The sequence below is a fragment of the Medicago truncatula genome, chromosome 2, assembly GCF_003473485.1.
Source record: "Medicago truncatula cultivar Jemalong A17 chromosome 2, MtrunA17r5.0-ANR, whole genome shotgun sequence".
Lineage (NCBI taxonomy): Eukaryota > Viridiplantae > Streptophyta > Magnoliopsida > Fabales > Fabaceae > Medicago > Medicago truncatula.
Genome location: NC_053043.1, coordinates 36937925 through 36954300, shown reverse-complemented (window position 1 = coordinate 36954300; position 16376 = coordinate 36937925). Strand labels below are relative to the sequence as shown.

The window sequence follows — 16376 nt, the reverse complement described above, 5'->3', positions numbered from 1 at the left end:
TCTGACCTTATAAAAAAAAAACTAAACTATTTACAAAAAAAAAAAAAAAAAATCCAACGTGACAAACCCATTTAACTTTCAATACAAGATTAGTTACCTTTTCCAATTATACCTCTAATTTAATACTACATACATCACTCTTAATTCAAAATATTTAACTGGGTATTTTCTGTACGTGCAACTGTAAATATCAACTGTTCAAGTCGTCAATCCAGAAGAAACCAATACAATCTCATCCAAATGTAATTGGATATTTCAATTTGAGTTTGTGGTAAACGTGAATAAATCAATACATGATAAAAATACTTCCATAAAAATACTCTTCTCTCTCTTTCATTTATATATCTTTCTTAATATATATGTCAACTGAAACAGTTATATTCAGATAGATAGAAGTAATAAACAAAGGGTTAATACCACTTTTGGTCCCTGTAATATTAGCGAATTCCGGTTTTAGTCCATGTAAAAAAAAAGTTTAGATTATGTCCCTGTAATTTCATATTCCTCCACTTTTAATCCCTCGTTTAACCCTGTTAGCAGAATCTGCACATGTGTCACGCTGACTGTGTAATTTTTTACTTTTATCATTGAATTTATTTCCACGTGGCTTTTATTTTGATTTACATTTATTTAATTAGTTAAAAACAAATTTTAGAATTGAAATAAAATAACTTAAATTAAAATAAAAAAAAACTATAATTCATTTATTCATGTTCATCCTTCCCATGTTCTTCATATTCATCTTTCCCTTCCCTGCCCAATTCTTCTTCTCCAGCTTGACCCCCAAAAATCACGACACCATCATCACATTCCTTTCCCCCATTAACTTTCTTCTTTCACCTTCATCTTCTTTCTCCAAATCGAATCTGACCCAATACATCTCAAATCGAAATCCATTTTTTATTTTTCATTCTTGGTCCTTTTTATCAACAAAACACAATTGAATTTCTGGGTTTATAAAAATCTCATCTTTCAATTTCGAATTTATGGATTTCTTAAAATTTGAATCACACACTTAAACAAACATAAACATGAATAGGAGTGTTGTTTAGAGAGAGAAAGAGTAAGCTTTGTTTTAAAAGAGGGAAAGGATGAAGAAGAATCTGAGTTGAATCATCCATAATTTATATGTTTGGTTTTGTAAACAGTTACAAGCGGCGAAAATCACTGCTTCAAGTGTGCCTTCTTCACCATCAACAATAATAGTGAAGAATTTGGTGGTGGTGTTGACGATAATGGTGGTGAAATAGGTGGGATGATGATTATGGGGATGAAGAGCTTTCTTATTTCTTGTTAAAAGTTTGTGAATATGTGAATTTCTTATTGAAGCTTGTGTTGTTGTTGTTCATGAAATTTTGTGAATCTGTTTTTTTTTTTATATAAACATGAAGCTTGTTGCACATTTTGTTCTTGTTACTTGGGTTTGTGATGAATAGGAAGAAGAAGAAGAAGAAAAACGATGAAAGAAGAAGTTGGAAAACAAGGGCATTTGATTTCTGTGGTTTTTTATTTGTAATTTTAATTTGTTTTTTATTTAATTTTTAAATAAAAAAACAACTTAAGCTATGTGGCATATGATTCCTTTAAAAAAAATTAAAAACTAAAATAATTACACAGTCAATTGGACACGTCAGCAGATTCTGCTGACAAGTTTAAGTGATGGACCAAAAGTGGAAGAATCTCAAATGATAGGGATGAAATCTAAACTTTTTTTTTACAGGGACTAAAACCGAAATTCGCTAATATTACAGGGACCAAAAGTGGTATTAACCCATAAACAAATAAAGAAAAATTAAAGGGTAAATTACACTCATCTTCCCTGAAGTGTCTTTAAACAACGCACATACCCCTTCTAGTTTTAAAAACACACTCGCCTCCCCTCTAAGCTAACTATGTTAGCTTAAATGTTTGATAGGTTGTTTGTTAACAACTCTGCTTTATTCCATTACAACTAAACTCTACTACAATTCAATTGATCAATGACAGAGACTAGTAGTAGTAATATTGATGATGTTAATGATGATGGTGAATGAAGTAATTTTATTGATTCAATTGAACTTGAAATTGAAAATGACGTGGAATTAGGGTAAGTGGTGAATAGTTTATGAGTTTCGTTGGAGAAGGATTTGGTGTAATGGTGTATTTGGGTTGGTGAATCAATTTTTAGCACACACCAAAAAAACTGACGGGTTAATTTTGTTTTACATTTTCCATTATAACTCCTTTATTTTGTTTGTTTCTATGTAGTTTTGTTTTATATTTTCTATTTGTACATTAATCAGTTTCCAAACATTAATTACTCCTCTATAATGCATAAAAGAAATTGTAGTTTTGTTTTTGTGTTTCTAGAGAGATTAATTTTGTTATAATCATGATTGTTGAATCATACATTTCATTTACTAGTTTGTTTTCCTATTTCTCTAGCCTAATGAATCCGTAGATTTAGTTTGTGTGTATGTTGATTGATGAATTGTTTGCTAGTTTTATGGTTTTAATTCATTTATTTATAATCAAATTGTTCTTCCCAATTCTGTATTTTTCTCAATTTTCCATTGAGATAAGGTACCAATTTTCTGTGCCATGACCAAAAATATCTTATTTGACACAAGTCTCCAATGCAACAAAGAAGTTAACTGGCTACTAACAACGTTAACATACAAGAGAGGTATATGTTAATTAGGAAAACAAATAAGGGAGGTAAATGTTCAATTTTAAACTAGAGGAAGGTCTATATGTTGTTTAAAGAAACCTCAAGGGAGGTGACCTTGATTTGCCCTAAAAATTAAGGTGTTACACATACAAAAACTTATTAAGTTTACCTCAAACAAAAATCTTATGCTAAATATAGAAGTAGAATAAATAACTTATCAATTGTCTTTGTTTATTAAACTATCTAATTATATTTATGAAATGATATTGTTGTTTTTCATATTTTTTATAAATGAACGACAACAACATGCATCTGTAATATAACAATTACAATACACATTTGACCTTGTCAAAGAAAAGGATATAAAAGTGTGAGAAAAATTATAAGTGTAGCAATATTATGATGTTCAAATATAATTATATGGTTACAAGTAATATAAAATTATTTTTCAACTTATTCGTTACCCTTCCACGCACACACAATAAGCATCATAACACCACACAAATTTAGGAGGCTTACACATATCTTTCGAACAATCAGCGCGTGATCTGCATGGAACCAATCCCAAACGCCTATTGTCTAAGGAAAATAAAATAAATGTTAATGAGTGGTGATGAAATATTTTATATAAGATAAATTAGATATTTTGAAATAGCGTGAAAAAAAAGACTTACTACTTTTGGTTGGGACGAAAAATACAAAAAGAAAGATGATAAAAATTTAAAATAGATATGCAATTTGGGATATATTTTTTCTCCTTTGCATGAAAAAGTATAAAATTGTTTTGATCACTTTAGAAGAAAAGTTTTCATGCTTTGTCAAGTTCAGCTAAATAGTTTTTAGCATTTAGGAGTTCCAATAGACCATTTATAAAATATGATTTACTGTTTGTCAAAAAAAAATATGTTTTACTATTACATGTTTCTACAATACATCAATGTGCATGTTTAGGTTTACTTTAGTAATTTTTATTAAAACATAATTGTTAACTTGCACCAATTTGTTAACTTAGATCCACTTTTATTTTATTAGAAATAGCTTCAGGGTTACTTTAGTAATTTTCATTAAAACATATTTGTTCACTTGCACCAATTTGATAACTTAGACCACTTTTATTTTATAACAAATAACTTGAGGGACTAAACTATCCCTTACTTTAAATTGGTTTATACTAGTGGATATTGGTTTTTTTTGTCCAAATGAAAATGTGCACTTTTGCTAACTTGGACCTTCATGTTTTTTGTTGGTCTAAGTTAGCAAACCCCATATATATATATATATATATATATATTTGGACAAAAAACATAAAAGTCCAAGTTAGCAAAAGTGCACCTTTTTATTTGGACAAAAATATCCTTCATCTTTATTATTTAAAACTAATAGCTTGAGGGTTACTTTAGTAATTTTAATTAAAACTTAATTGTTAACTTGCACCAATTTACTAACTTAGATCCACTTTTATTTTATTAGAAATAGCTTCAGGGTTACTTTAGTAATTTTCATTAAAACATATTTGTTCACTTGCACCAATTTGATAACTTAGACCACTTTTATTTTATAACAAATAACTTGAGGGACTAAACTATCCCTTACTTTAAATTGGTTTATACTAGTGGATATTGGTTTTTTTTGTCCAAATGAAAATGTGCACTTTTGCTAACTTGGACCTTCATGTTTTTTGTTGGTCTAAGTTAGCAAACTATATATATATATATATATATTCTTTTTATTAACAAAATGATTTTTTTTTGTGGTGGTGGGGTTCCCCAACCTTGCATATAATATGCATTGTTCATACCAACTGAGCTAAGCTCATGAGAACACAAAATGATTGGTAACACCAGAATTTAAAGCTCAAATTTTATGATTAAAGTTTGTATACAGTGGAATTTAACTTGTAAAAAACAATTGAAGTCAAATTAAACATTTACATACAATTGAAATCCTAAATTAGACATTTTTTGGTCCCTAATGGATATAATTTTGACATAATATAAATATATAAACGTTGAACATAATAAACGGACATAACATGAATACATCTTGACCATAAAAGAGTTATAATCTTGACATTTATATGAACCTAAATTGGCAATTAAGGAACAAAAAAATTGAGGATGAAAACATTTTATTTTATTTTTTAAGGGCAAAAAACAAAATTTTGCTATATTTATAGGAACGAAAAATTTGATTAAACCTATTTATTAAAATATTTCTATAAATAAACAACAATAACATGCTAGTGTAATATCACAATTACAATACACATTTGACTTTGTCACAGAAAAATAAATAAAAGTGTGAGCAAAATTATAAGGGTACCAATATTATGATTCTCAAATATAATTATACGACTACAAGTTATATATGATTGTTTTTCAACTTATTTGTTACACTTGCACGCACTCACAATAACCATGAAAACACCATGAAATTTTAGGAAGTTCACACATAAGTTTCGAACAATCAGCGCGAGCTTTGCATGGAGCCATTCTCAAAGCTCTAATGGCTAAGAAAAATAAAATAATTGTTATTAAAAGGTGATGGAATATCTTATATAAGAGAAATTAGATATTTGAAAATAGCGTGAAAAATGACTTACTACTTTTAGTTGGGATGAAAAAGACAAAAAGAATGATGATAAAAACATAAAACATATATTGAATTTGAGCCATATTTTTTCTCCTTTGCATTTTTTTTTATAAGGGGGGAATTCTTTGCATGTAATGAATAGAAAATTGTTTTGATCACTTTATAAGAAAAGTTTTCATGTTTTGTCAACTTCAGCTAAATAGTTTTTAGCAGTTGAAGTTCTAAAAGACCATTCATAAAATATGATTTATTATTACATGTTCCTACAATACATCAATGTGTCGTCTTTCTCTCTTTCGCTCACCCAATTCATCAATTTACTTTTCATATATATATATATATATATATATATATATATATATATATATCATCTTTTAGCATTTTATGATAGATATAAAAAATATACAAAAGAAAAAAAATAATATTGATGAATGATAAAAATAAATAACTATTTGTAAAAATAATGTGTCGAAGAGGTGGTTGATTTTTTTTTTTTGAAAGGTCGAAGAGGTGATTGATAAAACATTTATTTAGAAATTCAAATTACCATAGTATAATTTTTTTTTTATTGAAAAAATGATTGTTAACACCAAAATTCAAAGCTCAAATTTTATGATTAAAGTTTGTATACATTGGAACTCAACTGTACAAAACAATTGAATTCAATTTAAATATTAACATCAATTAGAAAATAGTTAAAGACTTTTAAGAGATACAATTGAAATCCTAAACTAGACTCTTTATGATTCGGTACCGAGAACTTGAGAGCGCCTTAAACCTAAAAAATAAACAACAATGGAAGAGTCACACATGTTCTTTAAATTAGATCATTTTTTAATCTCAACCATTTGCTTTTATCTAAAGGTTGATAAATATTCGTACCCCAGATACTTGATTTAACACCCTAAGACCCCAACTTTTGATTACTAATTAAAAATAATAATTATTTAAATATGTCTTACACATGCTCAACATTCACTCCATCATAAATCAAAATCCATAATTAACACAACGGGATAATTCGTTAACTCCAAATTAAATATAATAAGTTTAGGATCTCATCATCCAAGCAAAATTAAATTATAATTTCAAAAATCAACTCCAATAAAAGAAAAATAGTTGACAAAACATCCCAACCCCAGTGTTACAGAATCAGAGCCCGTATTCGTCTACATAGTTCTCAAAAATAATTAAAGACTGAAGAAAATCTTCCAACGTCACCTTCCAGATACCCCGTAACTAGAGCTCCTCAACCTGTATGTACCCCCACGAGTACCGACAATGTGACACACACACAACAACAGACAAGGGTGATAATACATTCATCAAAATATATTTAGTGCATCAAAACAACATTAGAGGGATGTCTGGGTATCCATGGGTATGGATAGTATGATACCCATTCCCACCCTGTTGGATAAATATGATAACCATGTCCTCCCCATGCCCTCGTGAGTACCCATTATACGGGTGCCCGCGGGTATTGAGGTATTCAGGCGTACCCGTGGATTTTTGATTTTTTTTTTTTTTTTACAAAGAATAACTTTTCTTTAATTTCCAAAAAACTTCAACTCTTAAACATCCATACATAATCCATTCAAAATTTCATCAATCATACATAATCCCATAAAAATAAAATTTCACATGACTTCCCAAATTCCTGAAATAAAATGATATCTTTATTTATATATAAGAATAATTTAGTAATTTACTTAATTTATTATCGGGTATGGGTACTCGTGGGTATGAGTACAATCAAATCTGTATCCATACAAATTAAGTAATTTACTTAATTTTCTCACAAATAAGTTAACTGCTAGAAAGCTATAGAAAGTTGCAGCGCCCGAGTTCTCATGGGTTATATCTTTTAATATTATTATTTAAGACAATGTATACTTGCAATAGTAAGACTCTTGAAAATACATAGTTTTTCCAAAGCTACCAATTTTTTTGGCCCTATTGTCGGGGAATGCATGGTGTTTTAGTTTTTAAAGTTTTCCATTAAGTAATAAACTTGTTTATTTTTGTTTCTAATAGTTTGAGGTTATTTCTTAGCAGGTGTGACTTGAATGCTCAGGTCACAATCATCACATGAGTTTCATATTGATTTTGAAATACAAAAGATTTTCAAGAGAAGAAGAAAGTTGTTAAAGTCGAAGACAAATCCATGTCTAGAGCATGTAGATCCCAACTTTGCACAGAACAGTAGCTCCAATAAAACTAGTTCAAATGAGGGTCATTTAGAAGATATGGCGAGCAACAACAATAACACAATTGATATGGCAAATGATAAGGATAGGTTCGTCAAATAATATGCAGTGTCTAATCCAAACACCTTACACACAAGTATAGTGATACAAGGAGCTTCAAATTCTTGGTATGTTGAATTGGTAAATTACTTGGTGTGTGGAATATTACCTCCAAGCTTAGATTATTATCAAAAGAAGGGGTTCAAATTCAAGGCAAGGGATTACTACTGGGATGCGCCTTTTTTATACAAGAGGTGTCAAAATCATATTCTAAGAAGATGTGCCTATGATGAAAAGATTCCTCAAATATGTCAACATTTTCATGCTTCGCCTTATGGAAGACATTTTGGGATGGACAGAACAACATCAAAAGTTCTTCAAACAAGTTATTGTTGGTCAACTTTCTTTAAGGATGTTTATACTATGGTAAGAAATTGCAATAGATGCTAAAGAATTGGAAATGTATCAATCAAACAAGAAATGCCAAAACATGGTATCCTTGAAGTGGAACTTCTTGATGTGTTGGGTATAGACTTTTGGGTGCTTTTCCACCATCCTTTGGCAATACTTATATCCTCATAGTTGTTGATTATGTTGGGAAATACTTCCCACTAATGACGTTAAGGTAGTGACCAAGTTCTTAATTAAGAATATTTTTACAAGGTTTGGCACACCTATATCCATGATTAGTAATGGGGGAACTCACTTTTGCAGCAAAATGTTTGAAGTTGTGTTGAATAGAGAGCTATCAAATAGAGAGATTGAAACAATTTTGGAAAAAGTAATAAACCCTTCAGGGAAAGATTGGTCTCTTCAATTATATGATGCTCTATGGGCATATAGGGCTGCATACAAAACACCACTTGGAATATCTCCATATAGAATGGTATATGGCAAAGCTTGTCATATACCAACTGAATCACAACACAAAGCCTTGTTGGCTCTAAAGAAACTTAACTTGGACTTGCAAAATACTAGGAGTCTCGAAATGCTGCAACTCCATAAATTAGAAGAAAATAGTCTTATTACTTATAAAATTTAGAAGTTTACAAGTCCAAGGTTAGGAAATGGCATGATGCCAAGATTCGAAAAAAGGAATTCCAAGTGGGGGAGAAAGTCTTACTCTGTAACTCCAAACTAAACCTATTTCCTAAAAAATTAAATTCAAGATGGTTTAGACCTTTTGTGATTTCTCAAGTCTTCCCCTATGGAACAATTACATTGAAAGAGGATTATGTATGGAAATTCAAGGTGAACGCCAGAGAGTCAAGCACTACTTGATTCTGGATAACATAACCAACAATAGAAGGTCGATAAATTTTGGAGAAGCTTCAACAAACTTGGAATCAACCTCCCTAGCCCTCCTATGGTTGCTCAAACCTCTCTCTCTCTCTCTCTCTCTCTCTCTCTCTCTCTCTCTCTCTCTCTCTCTCTCTCTCTCTCTCTCTCTCTCTCTCTCTCTCTCTTGTGTATAAGTTACAAGTGATAAAAAAACAAAAGAAATGATTGCATCTCTATTTATAGAAATTTTGCAATTGTAGGAGCGCTAGACGCAGTGATGCTTGCCTAGCGAATCAAGCTTTCTTATTTGGAGGGAAAAATCAGTCGTGTTCAGATGTTTCTTGAAACGGTTTTAGCTCTCTTAGCGAACCAAATCTCATCCAACGAACCACCTTTGGCTTTTCTCCTTGGAACTCTCTATTTAGGCTCACTTTCATGTCCCTCATATCGCCTAGTGAATCGGGGTTGTGCCATATGTCTTTGTGATGCTATGGCTTGGCTTATATCACGTGTACTTGCATCGCTTTCCACATTGATGTAGTTGTGTCCAAAACCTACAAAGGTGTGGCATACATAATAGATTTTTGGTATAGTTTTGCACTATAAACTATATTTACCTATAATTGGGGGATTCTGTATTAGATTACTTGTAAAACAAGTCGATAAGTGCTATAGAAAATAATAGTAATTTGTCACTTAAAAAATTCATCCTTTGAGAACTTTCCTTGTACCACCATTGTCTAGGCACAATTACCATAAACAATTTTATAGATACATCATAAATTCATATCAAAACCATCGTTTGTCAAGTACTTATTCATAATTGGTATTGGACCTTACATTAATCAAACAAAGAATATAGAGTGAATTCGAATAATCATAACCGCCGTCAAACATTTGAATCAATCCTTTTACTTTATGCAATCAAAATACTGTCATTGTGGAAACAAATCAAGCTTGAAAAACCATAAAATTCTACAGTTTTTTTTTATATAAACAAGTTAAGTAAATTTCCTAGTTAAACGACAATCCATGTGGACACGATGACCTACTACTTTATTATTAACATCGTTGTCAGAGATTGTTGATAATTCAGCAAGGCAAATCACTTTACTTTGTAAATAAATATTTAGTTTATTTCTTTTTATTTTATTTTATTTTAGAAACACGACAGATTGGTGTATTGTAGGGACATTTAATAATAAATCCTATTTTATGAATGGTTTCTTGGAAATCCTAAGTGCTAAAAACTATTTAACTGAACTTGATATAGCATGAACACTTTTCTTATAATGTTTTCAAACAATTTTCAACTTATTACACGTGAATGAGGGAAAAAATGGCTCAAATTCCATATATGTTTTATACTTTTATTATCATTTTTTCTGTATTTTTTGTCACAACCAAAAGTGGTAAGTCGTTTTCAACACTATTTTGAAATATCTAATTTCTCTTATATAAAATATTTCATCACCTTTTAATAAAAATTCTTTTATTTTAATCCAACATTACAGATTCTATTCTATGCACAACACACGCTCAATGTCCGGGAGATATGTGTGAACTTCCTCAATTTGTGTGGTGTGTTGTTGGTTTTTGTGAATGCATATAAAAGTAACAATTAAGTTGAAAATTAATTTTATGTCACTTGTAACTGAATAATTATATTTGAACATCATAATTTTGATACTCTTATAATTTTCTCATACTTTTATTTGTTTTTTCTTTGACAAGTTCAAATGTGTATTGTTATATTACACAAGTATGTTACCGTCGTTTCGTAAATATAATTAGCTATTTTAATAAATAAAGACAATATATATATATATATATATATATTGTGTAGATAAATTATTTATTCTACTTCTAGATTTAACACAAGATTTTTGATTGATGGAAACTTAATGTTAGTATGTGTAACATCTTAAATTTAAAAGACGATAGTATATTTTGTTTATTTAAAAAACAATCCAAAAATAATTGAGATCTCGATCATGATCTTCTTTTCATAAAATTAGAGTGTATTTTCGTTTAAATACCTTTTCCAAAAATGAAAAACAGAAATATACTCATATACTCATTACTTTGAAGATGAGGACTAAAAGTACTAGAGACCCAATGGTAACGTCAAGCCCCAGGGCATCTAACCACTAATCTAAGTTGCTAATCTTATGCCATGAAAACATCCTATAGAAGGGGAATAAGACATCAAGAAAATCCTAAGTTGATCATTACTTTGAAGCATGCTATTTTCTCTTTTAAACATGCTATTGTTGTCACGATCTCTGCATAACCCAATCCACTAAAACATCAGGCATTCGACCTAGTACGCAATTTTTTTTATGATAGGTTTATGTTAGTATGTGCTTGATTAAAATGCACGTGGGTGTTGATGAGTCAATAATTAGTTATTTTAGTATAATATTTAGTTTTGTTTTATTTAGATTTAAGTTTATTTTATTTTAATATTATTTTCTTTTAGAGCTATTTTATTTCAATTTCATATTATTATATTTCAGGAACGAATATGTGATAGATTGAGTCTTGGAGCAAAAGAAAGAGGATTAGGAGCTGATTCGGGTGAAAAATACGAAGATTGAAGACAAAAATATATCCTCACCAAGTCAGAAGCTTGGCACGGCCAGTGCCACCTCCCAGGGCCTCTTTTGCTACTTTTGCTTCATGATCAAGCTGCCTGTTTTGACCGAAAAGTCTGTGGTTTCTTGTGGAACATTCTAGTGAATAGTTGCTTAGGTTTTAAGTCGACAATAAGACTATAAATAGAGTAGCTAGCTATCATAACAATTCATCTTTTGTTCTTCGAATTCAATAAGTGACAATTGTCTTTCTAAATAAAAGTTATTTTCTTTTCCTTTACTTTCTTGTTATTTACTTTTATGCTTTTTTTCTTCTTCTCCATGTCTACGATGAACATGAGTGAGTAGACTCTTCTTGTCTTGGAATTATTGGATAAGTCTAATGACGTAATCCTAATCAAACCAAACCATAAACCCTAGTTTTATATAAATCTACTTTCTAATCTAATTTCACTATTTTTATAATGAATTAGTAATTACTAAGCTAAGAAGCGAACGTTGAGGGTTTAGTAATTGTTAATTCATCATCACAAATATTAAGCGAAGGATCGAAAGATGAAGTTTTAATATTGGAACAAGTGAAATTAGACAAGGTTGCGTAACATGAGAATAGTCTAGCAAACCTTGAGACATTTAAAGTTTCGTTCTTCAAGGATTCTAATAGCAATCAACTATGAGAATAGGTGTGGTTGCTAGAGGAACAAACTCACTGAGACCGAAAGGAGATGTGATAGGCTCAAGAGAAACTTGTCTTTAGAAAGTAGGTCAAATATAAAGTTAGAGGTTTAGGGTTTGTTTGTGAAGGATTCGTTGTTATGATGAACCAATAATCCCAAGGCTCTTTTTATTATTATTTCCCTTCGTTAAAAATCAAACCTTTTTCAACTGAACCTTCTTCTAATCATTCTTTAAAAGTTAGTTAAATTGAATAACTCCCTGTCGGAACGATACTCTTTCATTACTACACCGGTAGAACCGTGCACTTGCGGTTTTATCCCATCGGGTGTGTGAGTTCTGGTGAATTGATGTCTTACCAGATGCCCTGACATCCTGAGGATATGAGAAATTTATTTTTTTCTCTGATGCATTATTTGTGGGAGTTTATTTCTCCCTGGGCTGATAAATTAGATGAGAGTTTATTTCTCTCTATGGAGTTTATTTCTCCTGATAATTTATGTGAGGCTTGGCACTATCTCTAATCCGCTGTTGCGTATGCCTTTGATGTGTTGGACGATGTCTCAACATTTTCATATGTGCATTATTTTTAAGTAAGTTCTTTTTAAATAATGTTGAAGTTCTTCTATTATCTTCTTTCGCGCTGAATCCTAATGTTAAAATGAAAGAAGGTATGACCATATGATCTCTTGCTCTTTTGTTCATGATGCAAAGATTGTTTTAGCCAAAAATTTTCAAAGGGGGAGATTGTTAGGTTTTTAGACATGTATTGGCTTCATTTTGTTAAAACATTAGTCCTAGCAAGATGTCAGACATGATGTCTTAACATGGTACGACATCATAGTATGCCTTATTCCGCTTACTTGGAGATTCATTTTAAACGTGAAGATTTCCATATATTCTTTGAAGATTTGTTTCACGTGAAGAGTTGACCAAGAAAGCGTGTTTCTAGAAGCAGAGATAGGTGGTTTATGTTTAACGTGTTTATGAAGAATGTTGTTGCAACATTTAAGGAAACATCTGATATGCTTCAGAATACTTGTGCTGAAATCTCGTAATTCAGCTGATTGTTCTAGCCCGATTTGTGCATCAAGCTCATTCAACAAGCAGGCTATATAAAGGATGACAAAATACCTAATTGAGCACTGAAGCCACAATTTAGAAAAGAGTCTTTTAGGGTTTTAGTATGTCTTTGTTATTTGTGAGCCACTCTTATATCACTTTGATATCAGAGTTGGACTTTGTAATCGAGTTGTAAAACTCTGAATCTCTCTAAGCTTGTAAGCACGAGTTGATTCTTTGTCTAGGATAATGTCTCCATATTTGATAGTACTTCAAGGACGGTCACTGGTTTGTGATTAAGAGGAACTTGGAGGGGGATCTCTCACACTAGAGAGTCTTAGGTAGAAATTACACGGGCAGTGATTAAGTGAGAAGTTAGTAGGCTGGTGAAAACTTTTATGTATGCTTCGAATTGATATTACCATAGTGAATTTCCTTCCTGACTTGGTAGCCCCTAGATGTAGGTGAAGTTGCACCAAACTAGGTCAACAAATAACCTTGTCTTTTACTTCTTGTTATCTCATTAAAATATTCATTTGTTATTACTAATGTCCTGATGTTCTAACATCGCATGTGACATCTGATTTGTCATAACATTGTGTTTAACATCTGTTATACCTACGTGCCTCTGATGAAGAGATTCCTCAAATATGTCAACATTTTCATGCTTCACCTTATGGAAGACATTTTGGGGTGGAAAGAACAACATCAAAAGTTCTTCAAACAGGTTATTCTTTTTCCAACTCTCTTTAAGGATGTTTATACTATGGTAAGAAATTGCAATAGATGCCAAGGAATTGGAAATCTATCAATTAAACAAGAGATTCCACAACATGGCATCCTTGATGTGAAACTTTTTGATGTGTTGGGTATAGACTTTTCGGGTTCTTTTCCACCATCCTTTGGCAATATTTATATCCTTGTAGTTGTTGATTATGTTTATAAGTGGATATAGGTAGTGGCACTTCCCACTAATGACATTAAGGTAGTGACCAAGTTCTTAATTAAGAATATTTTTACAAGGTTTGGCACACCTATAACTATCATTAGTAATGGGTGAACTGACTTTTGTAGCTAAATGTTCGAAGCTGTGTTGAATAGAGTGCTATCAAATAGAGAGATTAAAAGAATTTTGGAAAAAGTAATAAACCCTTCAAGGAAAGATTGGTCTCTTCAATTATATGATGATCTATGGGCACATAAGGCTGCATACAAAACACCACTTGGAATATCTGAATTACAACAAAAACCCTTGTTGGCTTGAAAGAAACTTAACATGGACTTGCAAATAATTGGGAGTCGCAAAATGCTGCAACTCCATGAATTAGAAGAAAATAGTCTTATTACTTATGAAAATGCAGAAGTTACAAGTCCAAGGTTAATAAATGGCATGATGCCAATATTCAAAAAAAGGAATTCCAAGTAGGGGAGAAAGTCTTACTCTGTAACTCCAAACTAAAGCTATTTCCTAGAAAATTAAATTCAAGATGGTTTAGACCTTTCTTAAGTCTTCTCCAATGGAACAATTACATTGACAGAGGATTATGTATGGAAATTCAAGTTGAACGCCAAAGAGTCAAGCACTACTTGATTCTGGATAACATAACTAACAATAGAAGGTCGATAAAAAATAAATGATTGCATCTTTATTTATAGAGATTCCGCAAGTGTAGGAGCACTAGACGCAATGATGCTTGCCTAATGAATCAAGCTTTCTTATATTAAGGGAAAAACCAGGTGTGTTCAGATATTTCTTGAAACGGTTTTAGCTCGCTTAGCGAACCAAATCTCGCCTAGTGAACCACCTTTGGCTTTTGTTCTTGGAACTCTCTATTTTGGCTTGCTTTCATGTTACTCAGATCGCCTAGCAAATCGGGGTTGTCCCATATGTCTTTGTGATGCTATGGCTTGGCTTATATCGCGTGTACTTGCATCGCTTTGTTCCGCATTGATGTAGTTGTGTCCAAAACCTACAAAGATGTGGGAAACATACATAATAAATTTTTTGTATACTTTTGCAATAGAAATTATATTTACATATAATTGGGAGATAAGTGATATAAAAAATAATACTAATTTGTCAATTATCAAATTCATCCTTTGAGAACTTTCTTTGTACCACCATTGTCTAGACACAATTACCATAAACAATTTTATCGATAGATAATGGTTTCATATCAAAACCATCGTTTGTCAAGTACTTATTCATTATTGGTATTGGACCTTGCATTAATCCAACAAAGAATATAGAGGGGATTCGAAGAATTATAACCGCCGTCAAACATTTAAATCAATCCTTTTACTTTATGTAATCAAAATACTCTCATTGTGCAAACAAATCAAGCTTGAAAACCCATACAATTTTACAGTTTTTTTTTATAAACAAGTTAAATAAATAACCTAGTTAAACAACAATCCATTTGGACAGGATGACCTGCTACTTTATTATTTGGGAAGAGTTTGGTGCACTTTCCAAATTCTTCATCAAGTTATTAACGTCGTTGTCGGGGATTGTTGATAATTTAGTAAGGCAAATTGCTTTACTTTGTAAATAAATATTTAGTCTCTTTCTTTTTGTTTTATTTTAGAAACACGACACATTGACGTATTGTAGGGACATTTAGTAATAAATCCTATTTTTTGAATGGTTTCTTGGAAATCCTAAGTGCTAAAAACTATTTAGCTGAAATTGACATAGCATGAAAACTTTTCTTATAAAGTTCTCAGAGAATTTTCAACTTATTACATGCGAAGGAGAAAAAATATGGCTCAACTTTCATATATATTTTATGCTTTTATTATCTTTCTTTGTGTATTTTTTGTCCCAACCAAAAGTAGTAAGTAATTTTCAACACTATTTTCAAATATCTAATTTCTCTTTTATAAAATATTTCATCACCTTTTAATAACATTTCTTTTATTTCTATCCAACATTACAGATTCTATTCCATGCACAACACATGCTCAATGTCCGGGAGATATGTGTGAACTTCCTCAAATTGTGTGGTGTGTTGTTGGTTTTTGTGAATGTGCGTAAAAGTAACAAATAAGTTGAAAAATAATTCTATATCACTTGTAACTGTATAATTATATTGGAAGGTACTCTTATAATTTTTCTCATACTTTTATTTGTTTTTCTTTGACAAGTTCAAATATGTATTATTATATTACAAAAGTATGTTAATGTCATTCGTTCGTAAACACTATGGAAAAAACATTATTTCATAAATATAATTAGCTATTTTAATAAATAAAGACAATATATAACTT

The 16376-nt window shown here is 30.8% G+C and overlaps 3 long non-coding RNA genes across 3 annotated transcripts; 2 read left to right on the top strand and 1 right to left on the bottom strand.

Annotated features, from left to right (window-relative positions):
* Positions 1 to 3013: 3013 nt before the first annotated feature.
* On the bottom strand, positions 3014 to 5543 carry LOC112419205 (uncharacterized). Its single transcript, XR_003009359.2, has 3 exons — positions 5253 to 5543; positions 3325 to 5159; positions 3014 to 3229 (listed from the first exon to the last, which is right to left on the bottom strand). It is a non-coding gene; the product is annotated as an uncharacterized lncRNA (long non-coding RNA).
* A 4487-nt stretch (positions 5544 to 10030) lies between these two features.
* Positions 10031 to 11605, top strand: LOC25487182 (uncharacterized). Its single transcript, XR_003009635.2, has 3 exons — positions 10031 to 10184; positions 10287 to 10353; positions 11292 to 11605. It is a non-coding gene; the product is annotated as an uncharacterized lncRNA (long non-coding RNA).
* A 4203-nt stretch (positions 11606 to 15808) lies between these two features.
* Positions 15809 to 16307, top strand: LOC120578081 (uncharacterized). Its single transcript, XR_005644015.1, has 2 exons — positions 15809 to 15943; positions 16046 to 16307. It is a non-coding gene; the product is annotated as an uncharacterized lncRNA (long non-coding RNA).
* Positions 16308 to 16376: the final 69 nt, after the last annotated feature.